Source organism: Pleurodeles waltl, chromosome 4_1 (assembly GCF_031143425.1).
Source record: "Pleurodeles waltl isolate 20211129_DDA chromosome 4_1, aPleWal1.hap1.20221129, whole genome shotgun sequence".
NCBI lineage: Eukaryota > Metazoa > Chordata > Amphibia > Caudata > Salamandridae > Pleurodeles > Pleurodeles waltl.
The window spans coordinates 174,295,074-174,313,123 of NC_090442.1; positions in this window are offsets into that span (position 1 = coordinate 174,295,074).

Sequence of the window (18,050 nt, forward strand, 5' to 3'; positions counted from 1 at the left end):
GTAAATGCCTCTCATCACCCTGGATGGCATTCAGAATGGTTGACTGCCCAACGGTGAGGGATCTCAGGAGGTCAATAGCCTCCTCACTGAGGGCAGCAGGGCTGACTGGGGCAGGGCCTGAGGTGCCTCGGGCGAAGGAGATGCCCACCCTCCTGGGTGAACGGGCACAGGAAACACGCTGAGGGGCTGCTGGGAGGGCTGTGCTGGTAGGGGGGGTGGTGGCTGTACCTATTGATGGGGAGGGCACAAAGGTGTCCACTACCGCCAGGGAGCTTCCATCGGAGGAGGAGTTGCTGTCTGTGGTCTCCCTTCCTGTCCCCGCCGTGGTGCTCCCCTCACCCTCCGTCCCACTGGTGTCCTCACCATCGGTGGATTCAGCCTCCAGGCCCATGTGGGATGTAGCTCCCTCTGTTGCCGGTGCCTCAGCTCCTCCGCCAGATGATGCTAATGTACACAAGCACAGGGTGACAAAACAAAAAAGGGGGGGTTGAGACAGAGGATACACTTGGTCAATGCCAGCAACACCACCACCGTTGGCATACACAACACGCAGGAAGCAGCCCTAAGCACTAGGCCATGCACTACCAGTTACTAAGATAGTCACCAGCCCATGGGGTAAAATGCCTACCGCCATTAGCTGCACACCTGAAACCCACAGGACCCTGCCCAGTAGTAGATGCCCACTAACACCATTGGAGTAGGAGTGCTTCAGAGCCTGCCCAACAAGGGACCTACCTTGCCATCTTCGCCCAGGCCTAGGGGCATCCACAGACCACATCCCCTACCCAGGTAACCCTTAACACGGGCAAAGTCAGGATTCAGAATCTGTACTCACCCCCTTGTGGCTGCTGTGATGCCTTCAATCGTCCATCCAGCTCCAGATAGGCCACCGCCAGGATGCGGAACATCAGGGGGGTCATGGTGCGACAGGCACCCCTTCCTCATTGGGAAGCCAGCCCCAACTGGGCCTCCGCTGTCTTCTTTGCCCAGCGGCGCAGGTCCTCCCACCGTTTGTGGCAGTGGGTGCTCCGCCTGTCAAAGACTCCCAGGGTCCGCACCTCCTTGGCGATGGCACACCAAATACCCTTTTTCTGGTGGGCGCTGACCTGCATGGAAAAGACAGCAGAATCAATCAATCAATTAATCAAGAAAATGTATAGAGTGCGCTACTCACCCGTGAGGGTCTCAAGGGAATTAGTCAACCGTCCGGACCGTCACACTCATGGCCCACCAGATCCCTCCCATCCCCTGACACACATACATTGACCACCATACATGCAGCGCTCTGGCCAGGACGCCTCGGACCCCCCTTACATGTGGCTTACACACACAACAATCCATGCATGCATGGTCCATGCATCATGCTCACAGTGTACTCACCTGTTTGTCTGGAGGACTGTAGAGTAACGTGTACTGGGGTAGGACCCCATCCACCAGTTTCTCCAACTCCTCCACAGTGAAGGCAGGGGCCCTTTCCCCAGACACATGAGCCATTGTCGCTTCCAGACACAGATCACAGCAGCACTTGCAGTGTAGGTCCTCTCCTGTTGAAGGTCAGGTAGCAAGTGTGTGAACAGATAGAAAATGGCGGTCACGTCAACAGCGGTGTGTACCGTCACCGCCAGCGTACATCGCCATTGGCTCCTGGAACCCATAGGGTCCAATGATAACCAATGCAAAGTTGCGCGGCAGTCTTCGACCGCCTACCATAATGGCGAACAACGCCAGAGGAATTACCTCATTTCCACTTGTCCCTCTCACAGGTCAGGCAGCCGCCATTTCAGGGGGGAACAAGGCACAGCACCTAACTGCGTCACAGCAGACATTGGCACAGCAACTGATTTTCGGATTCACACACTGGTTCTGTAAAGGAAAAATTGCATCATTAGTGCAATAGATGTGTGAACATGACCGTCTGATCACCGTTTTCTTCCATAGGCTTCAACCACTGAAGCTGAATATGAGATGGCGACATCCTCTGGTGTACAGACCCCTGGTGGACCTTGCAACAATTGAGGACAGACACATTATCATAACATACAGACTTGATCGGGCCACAATCCAAGAACTAAGTGCCCAATTGGAGCCAGACCTGATGTCAGCTATCCGCCAGCCCACAGGTATCCCCCCACTAGTGCAGGTCCTGTCAGTGCTCCCTTTCATGGCAAGAGGTTCCTTCCAAACTACAGTCGCCATGGCATCAGGGATGTCTCAGCCAATGTTCTCCAACATGTTGACCAGAGTGTTGTCAGCTCTGCTGAAACACATGCGCAACTACATCGTATTCCCCCAGGTGGAGGAATTGGCCATAGTGAAAGCTGACTTTTATGCCCTCTTACATATCCCCAACATCATTGGTGCCATTGATGGTACACATGTGGCATTTGTCCCCCCCGGAGAAAGGAACACGTTTTCAGGAATAGAAAAAGCTATCACTCTATGAATGTGCAGATGGTGTGTTTGGCGGACCAGTACATCTCCCATGTGAATGCCAAGTATCATGGCTCTGCGCATGACGCCTTTATCTTGAGGAATAGCAGCATCCCATATGTGATGGGCCAACTCCAGAGGCACCGGTTGTGGCTAATAGGTGAGCCCAAGGTCCCCACCCAGTATAAGTAGGCGTCAGGGTATGGGGTTGTCCCTAAGGGTTAGTGTGTGTCTAACAGTTGTCCCTTGATATTTGCAGGTGACTGTGGTTACCCCAACCTCTCATGGCTACTGACCACAGTGAGGAATGCCAGGGCAAGGGCAGAGGAACGTTACAATGAGGCACATGGGTGAACAAGGTAGATAATTGGAAGGCCAGGTTCCGGTGCCTCCATCTGACTGGTGGATCCCTGTACTACTCACCCAAGAATGTGTGCCAGATCATCGTTGCATGTTGCACAACCTGGCCTTGAGACACCAGGTGCCTTTTCTGCAGGGGGATGAGCCTGGAGATGGTCTTGTGGCAGCGGTGGAGCCCATGGACAGTGAGGAAGAGGAGGTAGAGGAAGAAGATGTGGACAACAGAAGTAATATAATACAGCAGTACTTCCAGTGATACACAGGTAGTACTGTAACTTCACTTTACTTTTCATTTTTCTGTTGGACATTGTACATGGCAGCCTGATTTCCCTATGTCTATGGCCACTTACTGTACCCTTTGGCATCTCTATTTTCAGATCTCTGTGGCCCACTCTGGCTCCTGGTGTGTTTACTGCTGCTCACTAAAGGTCATTCCATTGTAAATTTTACTGTACATATGACTTGCTATGCTTGACTAATACATATTTGAATCATTTGACAGACTCCAGATTCGTGTTTGTTCCAAGGGTGTTTTTTAAGTGCTCATAAGTAGAGGGGGATGTGCAATGGGCTGGGTTGGTGGTGGAGAAAAGTCCAGTGTAGAGTCCAGTATCTTGGTATCACAGGTGCATTGTCTAAGGGGCACAGGAAGTGGAGCAATGGCAGTTCAAGGTGGACAGGGTGACAGAGTGGGACAGAAGGGTGACAATCAGGAGAGTCTTTTTTCCTGGCGCAGATCTTGGCAATGTTCTCTGGCTTCTGTCTGGATGGCAGGGACTGTTTGTTGGGTGGTTCTCCTTCTTCAGGGGGTGGGGTGCTGGTGGACTGTTGTTCCAGTGGCGGGTCCTCCTGTCCACTAGCGCCGGCGGAGGAGGAGGGCTGTTCTTCGATGTGGCTAGTGTCAGGGGCCCGTTGTTGTGCCACTGCCTCCCTCATGGTGTTGGCCATGTCACCCAGCACCTCTGCAATGGTGACCAGGATTCTGTAGATGAGTTTGAGGTCCTCCCTGATCCCCAGGTACTGTCCCTCCTGCAGCCACTGGGTCTCCTGCAACTTGGCCAGTATCTGGCCCATCTTCTCCTGGGAATGATGGTATGCTCCCAGGATGTTTGTGAGTGCCTCCTGGAGAGTGGGTTCCCTGGGCCTGTCCTCACCCTGTCGCACAGCAGTCCTCCCATCTTCCCTGTTGTCCTGTGCCTCTGTCCCATGAACAGTGTGCCCACTGCCACTGACCCCAGGTCCCTGATCGTCCTGGGTTTGTGGGGTTGCCTGGGGTCCGTGTAGTGGTGGGCACACTGTTGATTGATGTGTCCTGGTGACAGTGGCATGGGCCAGCTGAGTGGGTGCTGTGGTGGTATTTTCTGAGGGGGGAGGATCTGTGGTGGTATGGGACTGTGGCAGGGTAACCGCCTGTCCGGAGGTCCCTGATGGGCCAGGGTGGTCATCCTGATTCAGGCATGCAGAGCTGCTGTCATCACTGTGGGCCTCTTCTGGGGGGGACTGGTTGTTGCTAGCACCTCCTCTCCAGAGACATTGAGTAGGGATCCTGTGGGGATGCAAATGCAGTGTTATTGTATCTGAGTGTGCCATCTTGTGCATGGGTGTGTTTCCCTGTATGGTTGTGATTGCCCTGTCAGCTTTGTCTTGTGTGCGTGGTAATTTTGTGGGCTGGGTGATTCTCTATTCTGGGCATGCTGTGGAGATGGGTGTCCATGCAGGTCTGTGATGGGGATCCATGGATTGTTGTGGCATGCAGGGCTTAGTATTGGGATGGGTGGGTGGTCATAGTGGGGTATGTGTGAGGTGGTGGAGTGATAGGAGTGAGGGTGGGGGTATGTGATGGCATGCAGGTTGGGGGGTGATAGTGGTAAAGATTTCACTTACCAGAGTCCAGTCCTCCTGCTACTCTTGTGAGGCTCTCAGGATGCATGATCACCAAGACTTGCTCCTCCCATGTTGTTAGTTGTGGGGGAGGAGATGGGGGTCCACTGCCAGTCCTCTGCACGGCTACCTGGTGTCTTGCAACCACGGAATGTACCTTTCCCCGTAGGTCGTTCCACCTCTTCCTGATGTCATCCCTTGTTCTGGGGTGCTGTCCCACGGCGTTGACCATGTCCATGATTCTACGCCATAGCTCCATCTTCCTAGCAATGGACGTCTGCTGCACCTATGATCCAAATAGCTGTAGCTCTACCCGGATGATTTCCTCCACCATGACCCTTAGCTCCTCCTCTGATAACCTGGGTGTCTTTGGGGTGCCATAGATGTGGTGTGAGTGATATGTGTGAGGATGTGTGGGATGATGTGTGGGGTGATATGTTGTGAGGTGCATGGATGGTGTATGGGTGATGATGTTTTGTACCTGTGATTGAGTGGGTGCGCCTGGCTTCTCTCTCTCTCTGCTTGCTATCTTTTTTCTCGCTGTAAGGAGTTGTGGGTAATGTGGGTGTGTGTTTTAGATTGTATTGGGTGTGTGGGTGTGCAGTGTGTACGTGTGTCAGGTGTGTGTGGTTTGAATTGTCCAATGTGGTGTAGTTTTGTAAGTGTGTGTGTATTTTGAGCGCAGCGGTGTGTACCGCCAATGGTTTACCTCGGTTGAAAGCCCGCCGTGGTGATTCGTGGGTCGTGATACTGTGGGCATATTCCTTTTGGCGTAACGGTGTGGGTTTTGGTACCGCCAGTTTATCACTGTCCTTTGGTCTGGCAGACTTGTGTGGGTGTCTGTATTGTGACGGATTTCTTAGTGTGGGTCATAATACCCGTAGTGGAATACTGCCGCAGTCACAGTATGTTGGCGGCCGTCAGCACAGCGGTAGGCGGCATTTACCGCTGGGTTGTAATGAGGGCCATAGTGCCTAAAAGCAGGGACTTAACAAGTTTCATTGCTTTACAATCTCAGAGAAAATGTTGCTGTCTCCCACAATGGTAGGAGAACAGCCCAGGACTGTTTTCAGCTTGTGTTACTTTAATTTTACACAACATTGACCCTGAGGCATTGTTCTACTTAGATGACATCTACCTTACGGATGACGACCTCGTACAACATGTAAGACGGGTAGCCCGCATTGTTAGGGGATTTGGCAAATTCAGCTATAAATTTAACTTAAAAAAGACAAAAATAGCCTTCCATAGTGTCCTGTTTTTGGGATATGAATTATCAGAAGAAGGCAAGAGCCTAGCACCCCAGTTATTAGAAAAATGCACACAACTACAGCCACCAAACACTATCAAAAAGTTCCAGTCACTGTTAGGCTTCTTAAACTTTGGTAACCTTTTGCAGAACATATATTCCAGATTATGCACAATGCATTAAACCATTATATGACTTAATATGTCCTGACTTTTTAAAGTAAATTTTGGACAGTCAAACTCACACACATTCTCAGAGCATTACAACAAGACATGCTTGCAGCTAAATACTTGCATGCAAGGGACAACAAAACACAACTGGTCAGAGTAATTGCTGGCGCCATTGATTTCAACTATGTAACATTTCACCTATGTAACTTTCAATGAGGGTGAAGCAGTCCCAATTGCAGACAAATCATATTTATATTCCAGAGCAGAACAATGCTTTGCTCCCACAAAGAAAATTCTCACTGTTGTTCAGATGGCTGTCATTAAAGAGAAACCTCTGGCCTAGGGGAAACACATTATTGTTGTATCTCCAATCCAAGCCCTTGAAGCTGTCACCAAAGCGAGTGTTCCTAATGCAAAAGCACTACGTTCACATTGGATTCAATGGGTAATGTCTCTGACGGCCACTGATGTTGACTATGTTTTTGGCCCGAAATTACAAATTCAAGAAAGTTTACAATATGGACTTAAATATCTTGTTCCTGTAAACACCTTGTCTATTAAACAATATCAAATAATTAAGTAAGCTGATGGCTCAGCTGAGCCCACAGTAGACACAAAACAGCAATACTCATGGCCACATGAAAGATGGGGTATTCCATTCACAACACACGCATACCTTAGGGGACTGCACTGCAAAGTTAGCAGAGCACAAGGCTCTGGTGATGGCACTGGATCACAGCGATCCAAAACAGTTAATGTTAATCATCTGTGATTTGTACTATTGTGTCTAGTCCTTCATTGAATCTCTGCATTACTGGTGCCAGAATGGATTCAGAGATTCAATAGGCAACACCATTAAACACAGACTCCTGTGGGGGAAAGTAGCAGATCTGAAGGAAACGCAACTTAATGTCCATGTATTACATACATTAGGACATCAGTGTGTGGGAATACACGTTTCTGGCAGTACCTTGGCTGATGAAGCAGCTAAGTCAGCAGTAGCTATGGCTTCTGTTGCTGCAATAACTCATTCTAGGAAGAAATTGGATAATGAAACCCTGGCTGCTGTGAAAGCTTCGGCTGACGGCAAGCCCATGCCAAAGGCATAGCCTGCAAAATATTCCTACTGCATATCTAGCCTTCAACACTGCCCTAGTAACAATACCAGGGGTGGGTGATCGTGTGATCCTCAGCAAAGGTAAAAGACCAGAACTGATTAAAGCAGTGCATGATGTCGTTGCTTCTACCCATGCTGGTGTGGCAGTTACTATTTTATTGTTACAAGCATGATACTGGTGGCCAGGTCTATAACAAACAGCCCAAGCAGAATGTCCTTTGCTGTGACATCTGTCAGCAAATAAAAGGGTCCACTTTCAAACACCTACTGCAGACACCCCTCTTAATTTCCAAAAAACCTTTACAATGTGTTTACTTGGAAAACTGTGGTCTCATGACACCTGATAGTGCATACAAATACATCTTAGTTTCTGTTGACTCATGCTCTAGATTTATAGGGGTTTGGCCACAACGCTCGGCTGACGCTCAAACTGTTATTAAAGATTTCAAGTCTTTATCGCACATATGCAGTTGCAGCTTTCCACTCAGACCAGAGCCGTGATTTTGCCTCAGGGGCATTCAGGGACGTCATGGCTTTGATAGGGGTCCAAATGTCTTATTCGTCTCTATTTCATCACAAAAGAAATAGTGTTGTGGAGTAAAGAAACCAGGAATTAAAGCAATCCTTAATAGCCAGAGCATTAGGCACATATCGTAGTTGGCTTAATCACCTCTATGGAGTCCACAGAGCACTAAATAATCTACCAAGAAGGCCCCTGGAGTGGCATACCTGTTCAGAACACAAATTTGTTCCAGTTCTTGATGGTCCTGGCATGGAGGTGGCAGATACACCTTTTGACATAAATGAACATGTCACTGTCTTGCAGGACTTACAACAGTTCCATTATGACAAAGCATCTGCCAGTGCCGCCTCCTTGGGAATAGGGGATGCACCAATATTACCTACTGGCTGGATTCCTAAAGTTGGGGATTTAGTGTGTGAAAAGATTGCTGTGAAAAAGGAGTTCAGTCCTTCCTATTGTGCACCAGTTCCAATCCTGGGAATACACAGTACGAGGACTGTTATTTTACCACCGTTGCCTGGTTCTAAAGAAAACCGCTTTGTCTACATCGACAATGTCAAGCTACACCATATGGCCTATCTTACACAGCAGACCTAGAGGACTCATGAGTAGTACCCGAATCCCTCTCACAACGGACCAGGATGTTCCTCTACAGGTTTTAAGCAGCAACGCTGACACTTCTCCGAGCTTGGAGATGGTGGAAAATTATCTCTCATTAGTCCCATTAACTTCTGTGACGAGTAATGTCAACAATATTGAGCGATTCTACTCAAATTCTATTCAAACGGACGGAATAGTCGACTATGAACCACCAAGGGAGAATTCTGCCAGCTCTCACCTTCCAAACACGGCTCCAGGTTTTGCACGAACAGCTTCTGGCTACTTTGCTCACATCAATGACACCGACTCATCTGCCTCTTCTGCAACAGAACTGTCAAGAGCACGTAAGCTGATCGTTTGGCTCAAAATTAACTATTATATTTTTCAATGTAACTATCAGTGGCTCCTATTAACTGCACTTGCCTTCCTGCTTTGGATTGTGTTTGTCATCATCTTTTTCTCACTTATACATGGCCATTACCTTCCTGAAAGCTTTGCAGTTGAACTGGTGGATGAGGTCCTAAAACCACATTTTTCCTTCCATAAGGTCCTCAGCGACTTGTCCCTAGTGAACATTTCAGCCATACCAATTCCTAATGGGATTGTTTGGGATAAAGTACCCTTTGATATTTACGGCCCGACGGAGGTCATCCAAATTTCATATATATTAAAATTTTCCATGAACAATGTAATAAGACCTGGAGATGTTTCTGATGATTGGGATGTAAAAACAGTTGATTCTATGATGTATGACTTATAATAATTTACTGTATTTGAAAGTGAAGATGTTTATCAATCAAGAGAAAATTTTGGAGATATGTCCTGTTATAATTATTATGAACATCATTTAATTCACAGAGCAAGTTTCCCAAAGAGTATCTTTAACTATACACAGTGGGAACACTGTCCAACTCCTCCAGTGTGGAGTTCTAAAACGTATTCTGAAAATTTTGCATATTTTTCTGGGCACAATGTGACAATACTGAGTTGTATGATTTTAAATTGCCAGTGATGGAAAGTCAGCATATTTTATTAACTGATACAAAATTGATTTATTCTGATTCCTTTTTTCCCAGTTGGCCATGGAAGGCTATGTATTTTGACTAAAGTCGATTGACTTAAAAAGTTGTGGGTAATGGAAAATTGACAAATAAGGGGAAAGGAAGCTTTATTTAGAGCACGCCTGATACCTGTTCAAATGATATTTCAAATGAAACTGTCCTACAGACAAGTTGTTTAGGCTTGGCAAGAATTAACAACTTGAATGTGCCCAGTATCCCTCTCCCTGCAAAATTTGACAAATTGCAAAAATACATTAATGCAATTGAAGATCCGCTCAGTGAGTGGGTCCAAAATTGAACATTTAACACATCACTTTCATGTCGCGGTGGGTGGTTATTGTGGCCAGTAGACACAAATGGTTGTCATGCACGTTTCGTAATCTCCACGGGGGCCTTTTATAACAATTAGGCCAGACCTTTGCTATGTGTCATTAGAGCATTTGGGTATAGTAACAACAAACAATGTGGGAAGTCATGTCAGCAATGGTTAAAAAGTTCCTCACTAGATGCTGTTAAAGAACACCTCAGTCTCCTGTTCAACAATACAGATTTGCAGGATTTCCTGTTAGGCCCCAGAAGACAGCGTAAAAAGTCCTTCTTATATATGGGATATAATGAAATTTTGAAACTTTCCCAATGAGAAGCTGCTTTCCGGATAAAGCAAATAGATCAGGAAAATTTACAGAAAGCATTAGTCATTGTAGATAATGGAATTAATACCTTGTCCGACCCCATCTACACTTAAACAATGATGTTTCTTCTGCAATAGACATAGTACAAAGCGACATGTCATTCTTACAACATAGACAGAGCCAGCTAAGGTCCGTGATGCAGGTAGGTTAGATACTACAAACACTGAAAGCAGGTCCCGTTCCCTGACAATATGTTAGCACAAGGGACATATTTTCAGCATTTAATTTGACACGACAACAACAAATAATGGCTAAGAAATTAGCAGCTTATGTAATGCTAAACATCGAGGAATTAGAAAAGTTTCCTTTTACTGTGGCTGAAATACCATCTGCTGAACGGTTAATACACAGGGTTATTAATCTGCCTATTTCAATACTTGAATTCACATCCTGTTTTAAACACATTCAATTAGGCAGATATGAGAAGCTAGGAGATAGTTACATCCATGAGGTGAGGGAGATTCCCTTTTCGTACAAATGTTTCAGTGGCATGAAAGAGGTCTTTCTTAGCAGCAGTGAATGCTAGACTTATGCAAGACATTAGATTGTTTGTAAGCAGCTGTCCTTGCACGGGCAGTGTAACGCTTCAGCAGCAAAGGGAGTTCCAGTCCCCTTGATTAGACCTGTGTTACAGGTGCTCTTTAATGGAAGCTATGTGCTTCTTAACAGTGAGAGCTGTTGTGCGAGGCAGAATAGCTTATGTTGTTTCGGGGTCCCAAATTGTCACCTGTTGTAGGAATGTGTTCTTTTTCCTCCTTCACAATAGACAAATGTAGCAGATATTTGGCCTCACATTGCTACTTCAATTGTGAATTTTGACAAGTTGAGCAGACTCAAGGCTTTATTGTTTAAGAACAATGTGGCACTTAAATCTGCGCGCGAGACCTTTGCGCTTCAAGTTATGAGGTCATCTGCAGAAATTCAGTCATTTTTAAGTACAAACTTTCCGAGACACTTTGGTGAACTCGTGGGATGAATATTTAATGCATCCAGTACTACTGGAATTGCACATTTCTTTAGAGCTGTTGGTTCAGGTTTCATTCACACCTTTTTCTTGATATTTGGCATAATACCTTCAGCCATAAACTCAATATTTTGGAGTATTTCCGGGGGATTTCTAATTACTTTGGCTATAATACATAGAATCTTGCTGTTCCTATTTTTTATTCACATTGGCTGTCCCTTCGCAACAAGGAGGACTGAAAGCACTTCCACCAGTGCAACTGTGTCGTGATCGCATGAGGCAGTACTTCGGAGCAGCACTCCGGGAGTGTAGGAAGCTGGCTCTGTCTATACTATATCAAATGAGATATAGTGTGCACAGATTCCAGGGATTCCCCAAGAGGCTTACCAGAGGCAATAATAGATAACACTAATGCTCTATTTGGGGTATTATAGTCGAGAAGTTAGGCTTATCAGTAGGTAGTGTTAAGAATTTGTTGTACACACACAAGCAATAAGTGAAAACACACACTCAATGACACAACTCCAGGCCAGTAGGTTTTTATATAGAAAAATATTATTTTTTTAACTCATTTTTAGAACCACAAGATTCATTTAACAGGTATGTACATTAAATGAAAGGTACTTTGCATAGTAATAGTTGAGACTTTGAAAAGATTCAAGATTGTACACAGTTTTCATTAAAATGGCAAAAAGCTATTTGAAAAGTGGACACTGCAATTTTCAACCGTTCCTGGGGAAGGTAAGTACAGTACAGTTTCAGAGGTAAGTACCGCACTTACCGGTTCATTCTCTGGGGCATAGGTAGCCCACCGTTGGGGATTCAAGGCAACCCCAAGCACCCAGCACCGCAACACAGGACCGGTCAGGTGCAGAGGTCACACAGGAGCCAAAATAACGTGGGCGCCTATGAAGACAGGGGGTACTCCAGTTCCAGTCTGCTTGCAGGTAAGTATCTACATTGTCGGAGGGCAGACCAGGGGGGTGTGGAGGAGAACTGGAGGGGCTCCAAGTCAGCTCAAAAACCACAACCTCTGCCTCACGGGGCGGCGAGGTGCAGTGTGATAATAGGGCATCGGGTTCCCAATAGAACTCTATGCAGGGTCCCTGGTCTCACCTAGGCGCCGCAGGCAGGGCACAGCAGCGCATCTTGGGCAAGCCACCGACTGGGTAAGGGTGAGGACCACCTGCTGCACCAGTGGTCAGTTTATCAGAGGTCGGGGGCTGTAGGTGCAGTGCTTCTCCAGGTGTCGGATATCTTCGTCCCAGGTAGTCGCGGTCAGGAGGGTCCTCTGTATTAATTCTGCAGGCGTCGTCGAGGGGATGCAGAGAGGTCAGCCCAGGGTCAACACGTCAGAGTCGCCTGGGGGTCCTATCTGGATAGTTGGTTTCTCTGGACACGGGCCGGGGGTGTAGGGTGCAGGGTATTGGGGACTCACGCTTCTGGAGTGAGGTGGGAGTCCCTTTAAAGTTGGTTGTCTTTTCTTCGGGTTGGGCAGAGCCGCTGCCCACGAGAGTTCTTGGTCCTCAGTGTTGCAGGTAGTCCTCTGGAGGTTTTTCAGGGGTCACATTTTGTTTGCAGGGTCTTTGAAGCAGCAGACAGGCCAGTAGGGCTGGGGCCACATCAGTTGTCGTCTCCTTCTCTTATCTACAGGGTTTTCAGCTCAGCAGTCCTTCTTCTTTTTGTGAGGTCATCAGGAATCTGATGATCTCGGTTCAGGGTTGTCCCTAACTACTAAATTTAGGTGTGTGTTAGGGTCAGGGGGCGGTAGCCACTGGCTACTGTCCCTGAGAGTGGCTATGTCCTCCTTGTGCCCACTCCCTCTGGGGAGGGTGGAACATCCCTATCCCTATTGGTCCTACTCCTCCAAAGCAAGATGGAGGATTTCTCAAGGAGGGGGTCACTTCAGCTCTGGTCACCTTAGGGGTGGACGTGGCTGGAGGGGTGACTCCTCCTTGTTTTTCTCATTATCCCTCTGGACTTGCTGCCAAAAGTGGGGGCTTGTCCTGGGGGAAGGGCATCTCCAATGTCTGGAATGCCCTGTGGGCATTGTAACACCAGGCCTGAGCCTTTGAGGCTCACCACCAGGTGTTACAGATCTTGCAGGGGGGAGGTGTGAAACACCTCCACTAAGTGCAGGCTTTGTTTCTGGCCCCAGAGAGCACAAAGACTCTCACCCAAGGGGGTCAGAAACTCGTCTTTCAGTGGGAGGCTGGCATAGACCAGTCTGTCCTGCACTGAAGGATTAGGTAAAATACAGGGGGGATCACTAAGATGCCCTCTGTGTGCATTGTTTAAATAAATCCATCACTGGCATCAGTGTGGGTTTATTATTCTGAGAAGTTTGATACCAAACTTCCCAGTATTCAGTGTAGCCATTATGGAACTGGGGAGTTTGTTTTGACAACCTCCCAGACCATATACTTAATTTGGCCACACTGAACTTACAATGTCTAATCATGGACTTAGACACTGTAGGGACATATTGCTCATGCAGCTATGCCCTCACCTGTGGTGTAGTGCACCCTGCCTTAGGACTTTAAGGCCTGCTAGAGGGGTGATTTACCTATGCCTCAGGCAGTGTTTTGTGTGCATGGCACCCTGAGTGGAATGCCATGTCGACTTTGCCTTTTTCTCCCCACCAACACACACAATTTTCAATGGCAGTGTGCATGTGTTTGGTGAGGAGTCCCTTAGGATGGGACAACACATGCTACTGCCCTTAGGGATCTTCCCTGGTCACAGGGCCCTTGGTACCACTGGTACCTTTTACAAGGGACTTATCTGTGTGCCAGGGATGTGCCAATTGTTGAAACAATGGTACATTTTTAGTGAAAGAACACTGGTGCTGGGGCCTGGTTAGCAGGGTCCCAGCACGCTCTCTGTCAAGTCAGCATCAATAGCAGGTGAAATGTGAGGGGGTAACTGCAACAAGGAGCCATTTTCATACACAAGCACCCCTCCCCCTCAGCCCACAGGCCAGGAGACTCGGTCAAAGCTGGGAGAGTCTTCCTAGTCTGTCAGATGAGGAAGAGTAGGGGAAACAGGCTGGTTTGTTTCAGGGCCTACTCTGCCTTACATCCTCCTGTTCAGGTCATTCCCTCTGGGGAACTGACCTACTTTCACAGTGATAGGACCCAGGCTGATTTTCCTGTCTGCATTTTTAGTGTCTTCACCCATTCCTTTTATTTTGAGGTTAGAGGTATCCACCTCTGCTAATCTTACTTTAGCCAGAGTCACCCCTAGCTTACCCAAAGAGGTTCCTAATAGCTGGAGTAACCCCACCATGACCAACAGGGTCAGGGGCCTAACTTGCTATTTGGCATGGGGTCAGACCACCATGCCAAGGACAGTGCAGCCATTAAGGCTAACTACCAGCAGAGGCCACTGACAGCTGTCAGTGCCGAGAACCACACCTTCAGCTCTTCACCAACAAGAGAAAGGGCTAAGTTACAGGCTTCATTGGGTTAAGGGTGCCTGCCTGCTGCGGTAGAGTGAGGGGTTGTTACCTCCTGTAGTGAACACCCTTCTTCCACTCTTTCTTCTGTTAGCTGAGGATCCACACACTCATGCTTAACAGTTGCCTGACTAGTCAGGACTTCTTGTGGGACAGGTTGGACTTTACCAGTGCCACTTTTGGAGTTCTCCACTACTGGAGCAGAAATTCCTTGGTTTACTGGAGCCTTGGCTAAAGGTTGTCCACCTTTCCTGCACTGTTTTCTGTTCTTTTTCTTCAGGGGCCTACTTGCAGTTCCTGCAAGGGCAGCACCTCCTAAATCCTTGGAAGAGGACTGGCACTAGAGCAGTTCCTCTCTTGGTCTCTGACCAATCTCTGGGTGGTAATTTCCAAGGAGACAATCAAGGGGGAGGTCTGCACTGACTACCACCCTTCTCCAGCTAACAGTCCCTCCCAATTCTAGGGGCACTAAAGCCACAGGCCTATTAGTGACCTTGTCTGGCCTAACCATCACTCTGGCAGTCTCACCTGGGATGTACTGGTTTGAGAGCACCAGCCTGTCATGCACAATAGTGTGACTGGCACAAGTGTCTCTCAGGGCAGTGGCTGGGAATCCATTCACTAGTAGGTGGTGGAAGTGCCTACTTCCCTCTGGAATCTCCAACTCACCTGTTGGGCCCATTTTCCACTTAAAGGCTGTGAGAACCTCCTCATCTGAGGAGTCATCCCCAGTGGCTACACTGGTCATCCCTGGGATTTTGTTAGGGGGTATGTTTTTAGGACAAGAAGTGTCCTTCGTGTGGTGCCCTGTCTGTCTGCAGTTGTGGCACCATCCCTTAGTGGCATCCCAGTTCTTACCCTGGTATCCACTTTTGTTTTGGGATGTGTCTTGGGGCCCACCCACCTGGACAGGTTTTTTGGGGCCTACAGAAGACTCTGGTGGTCATTACAACATTGGCGGTAAAAGCCGCTTACCGCCGTGCAGAAGACCGCCAACACACCGCCGCGGCCGCGGAATTCCGCCACAGCTATTATGACCCACATTTCGAAATCCGACAAAATTTAGACACCACACAAGTCCGCCACACCAAAGGTCAGTGATAAACTGGCGAAAACAAAACCTCCACCGTCACGCCAACAGAAATACGCCCACGCTATCACAACCCACAAATCCACGCGGCGGTCTTTCAACCGCGGTATTCTATTGGCGGTACACACCGCCGCGCTCAAAATACACACACTTCTACAAAACACCGCCACATTGGACAATTCAAAATACACACACCTGATACACATACACACACCACTCCCACACACTCAATACAATATAAAACACACACCCACATCACCCACAAACCCCTACAACCAAAAATTCAGAAAGAAGGCCAGAGAGAGACACCACCATCCACAAACTAGCAGCCACAGGCACTCAACACTATCACCCACACAACTTCCACGCACAAAACACCACACACCACTACATATCACCACACTTATCACCACACACACCACCCCACACATCACCCACACCACCCCATGGCACGGCAAAGACACCCCAGGTTCTCGGAGGAGCAGCTCAGGGTCATGGTGGAGGAAATCGTCTGGGTAGAGCCACAGCTATTCGGAGCACAGGTGCAGCACACCTCCATAGCTAGGAAGATGGAGCTATGGGGAAGAATAGTCGACAGGGTCAACGCAGTGGGACAGCACCCAAGAAATAAGGACGACATCAGGAAGAGGTGGAACAACCTACGGGGGAAGGTGCGTTCCGTGGTCTCTAGACACCGCCTGGCGGTATAGCGGACTGGCGGCGGACCCCCACCTCCTCCCCCACAACTAACAACATGGGAGGAGCAGGTCTTGGCGATTCTGCATCCTGAGAGCCTCACAGGAGTCGATGGAGGAATGGACTCTGGTAAGTCAAATCTTTAACTATCATATCTCCCACCCTACCTCCATGCTATTACAGACCCCCACCCTCGCCCCCTCTCCTATCACTCCAACTCCTCACAAATGTACTAATAATACAAACCACACATCCCAACACCAAGCCCTGCATGACACAACAAAGCATGGACACCCATCACTAAACCATGCCCACTGCACATACCCATAACACCCCCCTCAATCATCATCACACAAGCCCCTACACAGGAATGCTAGCACTGGGGTACACGGTCACCCACCCATTGCACACCATGACACACACAGATGCAATAATCATGCTTTTACACACCTGCAGGACCACTACCCAACGTCACCAGACAGGAGGGTCCTGACATCTCCACCCCACCCACAGAAGATGCCCACAGTGATGACAGCAGTTCTGTCCAACTGGATCCAGATGACCAGCCTGACCATCGTGGGCCTCGGGACAGTTGGTTCCACTCACACAGGCACAGGCCACCACAGACCGTCCACCCTCTGGTAACACCAGCACAGCACCCACCCAGCGGGCCCATAACTCCGTCCCCAGGACACGTCAATCAGCTGTGTGTCCACCACTACAGGGAACCCAGGATAACCCACCACCCCAACAACAACAGGGACCTGGGGGCAGTGGCAGTGGGCACACAGTCCAGGGGACGGAGGCCCAGGAACACAGGGGAACTGGGAGGGCTGCCGTGCGATAGGGGGCGGACAGGCCAAGGGAACCCACTCTCGACGAGGCCCTCTCCTCCATCATGGGAGCATACCACCACTCCCAGGAGACGATGGCAACAGTCCTGGCCAAGTTTCAGGAGACCCAGCGCATGCAGGAGGAACAGTATTTGGGGTTCAGGGAGGAACTCCGAACCATCAGCTCCGCCCTGGGTACCATTGTAGGGGTGCTGAAGGAAAAAATTAACACCAGGAGGGACACTGTGGCACTCCAAGGGGCCCCTGACACTAGCATGGACGATGAACTGCCCACCACCTCAGCCGGCGCTAGTGGACAGGAGGCACCGCCACAGGACCACCACACCAGCACCCCCCCCCCCGCAGACGGAGAACCACCCCGCAAGTGGTCCCTGAGATCCAGGAACAAGACGGAGCACGATGCCAAGAACCCCGCCAAGAAATGAGACCACCCTGATTGTCAAACCACTGTCCCACTTTGTAACCCTATCTATATTGGAACTGCCCCAGCTCTACTTCCTATGCCCATATGGGCAATGCACCTGTGAGACTAATAGACTGGACTCTGCCATGGACATTCCTCCACCATCACCCCTCACCATTTTACAACCCCCTCCAAGATTGAGCACTTTAATAAACACCCTTGAAGCACAAAACAATCTGGAGTCAGTCTGTGATTTCAAAATTGTGTATCAGCAATGACAGTGACAAAATGCTTTTTCAAATGTAATGTCAACATACCTATGTCACACATCTCAAGTCCATGAGGAATCTAAGCAGATGACACACACCTGTGAAACCGTAAGGGAAATTTACAACTCAGTGACCATATACTGGTTGAAATCGACAGACAGGATAGAGGTAGAAGTATTAAAGTACTTGTAGTAGGCAGGAATGTTTTCTCACCTGTGTGTCACTGGAAATATT